General features: G+C 48.9%; 2 pseudogenes; both read right to left on the reverse strand.

Moving 5' to 3' along the window:
- LOC119292440 overlaps positions 1-3,622 on the reverse strand; it is a 41,073-nt pseudogene extending 37,451 nt beyond the window's left edge.
- Positions 3,623-3,817: 195 nt separating this feature from the next.
- The window catches only part of LOC119292441, a 19,153-nt pseudogene continuing 18,497 nt past the window's right edge, over positions 3,818-4,473 (reverse strand).

Below are 4,473 nucleotides of genomic sequence, written 5' to 3' on the forward strand. Positions count from 1 at the left end.
GGCACGTAAGTGTACCTTGGGAGTCGAGGAAATCGCTCTGGGACCCCAAAACGGTGAGTAATAGTCCTTGAAACGGACCAGAATTGGCCCAAATTATGAGTGTTGATGACCGACACGTAAACGCATCCCGGGGTTCATCAATCGTGCAAACCATTTCGGGACCACAAAACTGAGTAATAGTCCAAGAAACGGGTGAGAATCGGCCCAAACTGCGATTTGTGACGACCAACACGTAAGCACATCAGGGTTCGACAACCATGGAAATCGCTTTGGGACCCGAAAACGGTGAGTAAGTCCATGAAACGGGTCAGAATCGACAAAAACCGGGAGTGTTGATGACCGACACGTAAACGCACCTCGGGGTTCGTCAATCGTGGAAATCACTCCGGGCTCCATCTCCCGTTGATTGCCGCCCGGAGGCCAAACAAATGCAGGTTTATTAACCGGCGGCTCCGGCGGCGGGGCACCATCGATCAACACCTGCACCGACGTCCTCATGGATGGCCTCTCCCTGGGGTTCGGGTGGCAGCACGCCAACGTGAGCCTCACCGCACAATCCACCTGCGCCTGCTCAAACTCGCCGAGCAACGGTCGACAGCTTGCAAGGCCTTCCCCTCGCCGTAGAGCTACCATATCCAGTCCACAATGTGCATCGACAAGGGGTGTCGTGCTCCCCCGCCGCCCGAAGAATCCTTCTCACCACGGTGTTCGCTGTCGTGGATGTGCTGGTGCTGCACGGCGTTGTTGGGGCTCCTCCCGCTGACCACCTCCATGACAAAGACCCCGAACGCATACACGTCCGTGTCTAGGCTGGCATGGCCGGTGAAGAAGCTCTCATACACCATGTAGCCGCGGGTCCCCGCCATGACCTGCGTGGAGTGGTGCGTGACGTCGTCGTGCTGGATGACGCGGGCGAGGTCGAAGTCCCCCAGCCGCGTGTTGTACTCCGCATCCAGCATCACATTGTTGGCCTTGACGTCCCTGTGGAGGATCCGCTTGCTGCTGCCGTGGTGCAGGTAGTCCAGCGCCGATGCTACGCCGCAGATGATCCTGTACCGCCGTTCCCAGGTAAGCTTTTGGGTGGTCATCCGTGACGACAACAACGCGGTCCTTTCTCTGGCGTAAAGGAGCTTGTCCAGGCTGCCCATGGGGAAGTACTCGTAGACGAGGAGTAGGTCGCCCTTCTTGTGGCACCAGCCGATCAGCTTCACAAGGTTCCGGTGCGGCAGCTTGCTGATCGTGTTCACCTCCGCCACGAACTCCTTCTCTCCCCGGTTGGTGTCTTCCTGCTTGTCCGTCGACACCCGCTTGACGGCCACCTCCGAGTTCATCCCATCGACGTATCCAAGGTAAACGGTGCCAAAGCCTCCTCTGCCGAGCTTGCGGGTAGGACTGAAGTTGGTAGTCGCACGCCTGAGCTCCCTTAGCTTAAATTTGACCGGACCATGTGCGTCAAATAGGGATGAAAGCGGAGCGGAAACAGATGGAACTGGGTGCTATTATATTTGTTTTCACATTTTTTGCAGAAGCGAAAACGAATACAGAAACCCCGGAAATGAATACAGAAATAGATACTACCAAAAACGGACACGAAGCAAATACAAAGCAGATACGGAAACAGAAATAGGCATTGATCGGAACTTAGAAACCCCTTGAATCATAGAGAAATACACACAAAAACAAAACAGAATGAGTTGTTAACATAGCTACAAAATAATATCATTATGTTAGCAACTTAGCGTAGTATTGTATTAGTACCAGACAATTGCGTATAAGGTCAAGCTGAGTACATGTGTGGTAGTAGAAGTTGGGCCTCAGATCCATTCTACTAATTGTGTCATTGTGTTCTCTTTGGTGGTTGGGCTACAAAGCAAATTTTGTTAATGCCTCCTCGCCGAAGGCTTCCATGAAAAGAGGAGGATGCTCTAACCCCCCAACGGGATTTGTTAAACTTAACGTTGATGCTTCTTTTGACCACGACCTTCTCAGGAGTATGATCGAGGCTGTCTTAAGAGATGACAAAGGTAGGTTCATCGATGGGGGAAATGGTAAGATTGACTGGTGTGCAGATGTGTTGATGGCTGAAGCTTTAGCGTTAAATTTTGACCCATCGCTTGCGCAAAGGACGGGTTGTAATCACATAATTATTAACTCGGATAATATGGAGGTGATCGAGACCTTGAACGAAGGAGGACGATCATCGGGGGCAGCAGCTGCAATTTTTGATGACTGTTTTCACTTAGCTTGCGATTTTCCTATTTCTAGATTCGAGCATTGTAATAGAGAAGCAAATAAAGTTGCTCATGAACTTGCTAAGTTGGCTAGATTTTCATTCATTTCTGATTGGTTTGAGGAACCACATAATGCAATTTTATCAATCCTCATAAACGATGTAATGATTATTTCTAATGAACAAAGCTCGAACTTTCTTTCAAAAAAAAACTATAGGTCTATAGTAAAAACAGAAATTCCATATTCACGGAAACGGAAAGTTCCATTTCCATGCATGTTTCACCGGAAAATACCGTTCCGTTTTTGTTTCGTTTTCCGCATAAAAAAATTCATTTTCACTTCTGTTTTGCAAATTTCCGTTTTCGTTTTCATATTTCCTCTTCGTTTCCATTTTTCCTCCGGAAAAACGAAAAGTTTCCACTCCATTTTCATCCTTAGCGTCAATCATCTTCTCCAGGTTGCGGTATGCGAGCCTTCTCCGCCGCGTCAGCCTTCTCCACATGAACAGCCCAGCAAACAAACATATAGAAAACACAAGCAATGTAACGAGAGCCAAAAGCACCTTTCTGCAATGCCCTCTTCTAACTTTGACATCGATGTCTACTGTGGTGAAGTTCCAGGACTTTATCTGGTTCAGTTGTGTGGTGTCGCCCATGGAACATGCGAACCCCAGATATACGTCGTCCTGCAGAACTTGTGACAGATCAATGTACGTATCTCCCTGGAAAAGATGCCGCCCACGGATGCTATACTGGACCAGAAATATTTGAAGCAACTGTAACGTGCCGTGATACCTGATACTGACCCATACATCTGACCCAGTTGAGAGGAAGATGGAGAGATTATTAAGCGGGTATTGCCGAAAAGATTTGATGCTGTTGATGTCGATGTCGACATGGTTGCCATCAAGGTCATCTTCGTTGCTCTTCCTCATGTCGAATTCCACGGCTACTACTCGGTTCGTCTTCGCGCCATCTGTCTGGTTGTTGCACGCGCCCAGCCACTGGCCGCTGCTGTTGCTGGGCAACGTTGGATTATTGGTGAGCAGAAAGGCCATACCTTCTCCAGTCCCGTTCTGCGGGAGGATGCTGAGCATGAAATCTGTCCTGAAGGAGGCGAGCGTGGTGCGCTTGCTGTTCCACAACTTGAGGGTCTCCTTGGCGTACACCACTCTCCCCGACCGGTGGGTCATGTTGCCGGCGTTCGGCGTGATCTGCAGGGAGTTGTTGGAGATTGCTGAGCCAGGGCTGAAGCCGAAATCACCCCTGTTGCTTCCGTTGAAGTTGGAGTAAGTGAACTGCAAGAAACTGCAGGTTCTGCCTAGGATGACAACAGCTGCACAAGCTATGCAGAAGAAGTTCGACAGGCTGCTGATATTGGACTTTGTCATAGCTAAATGGTTCCTGCAGCTTCCTGCAACCTTCTCAGGGAAGAGGAAGGTACCAATTCATATGATCCGCGTACTTTGCTTCTTCCTGCAACCTTCTCAGGGAAGAGGAAGGTACCAGTTCATATGATCCGCATACTTCGCTTCTCAACACGGACGAGGGGAGGAGTTGACAAATACTATTTGGAAGAGACATGGTCAATGGGACTTGCCAGGTACAGCGGCCAATACTATTTCTGCAGCTGCTGAAAAGTTACCAATTGTTAAACTAATAATCTGTGCAAAATGTTCAGCAATATGCTACTCACCAGTAATATATTTGACTACGTGATCATCCCCTTTTCTTCTCTCGAGACGGATTAAAAGAGGGGTGTCTGGGAGGAACAACGAAGCTGTTGAACAAGTAGAATAGTGACATTAACATAAGAAAAACACTAAGGAGGTGTTTGGTTCAGAAATGGAAACGTAAACGTAAATGGAAATCACTCCGGGACCCCAAAACGGTGAGTAATAGTCCACGAAATTGGCCAGAATCGGCTAAAACTGTGTGTGATGATGACCGACACATGAGCGCACCCCAAGGTTCGTTAATCGGGGAAATCACTCCGGTTCCCCAAAACAGTGAGTAATAGTCCACGGAACGGGCCAGAATCTGCAAAAACCGCAAGTGTTGATGATCGACACATAAATGCACCCCAGGGTTCGTTAATCGTGGAAATCACTACGGACACCAAAACAGTGAGCAATAGTCCACGAAACGGGCAAGAATCGGCCAAAATTGTGAGTGTTGCTGGCCGACACATAAGGGCACCTTGGGGTTCAACAACTATGGGAATCACTCCGGGTCCCCAAAA

Source organism: Triticum dicoccoides, chromosome 4B (assembly GCF_002162155.2).
Source record: "Triticum dicoccoides isolate Atlit2015 ecotype Zavitan chromosome 4B, WEW_v2.0, whole genome shotgun sequence".
Lineage (NCBI taxonomy): Eukaryota > Viridiplantae > Streptophyta > Magnoliopsida > Poales > Poaceae > Triticum > Triticum dicoccoides.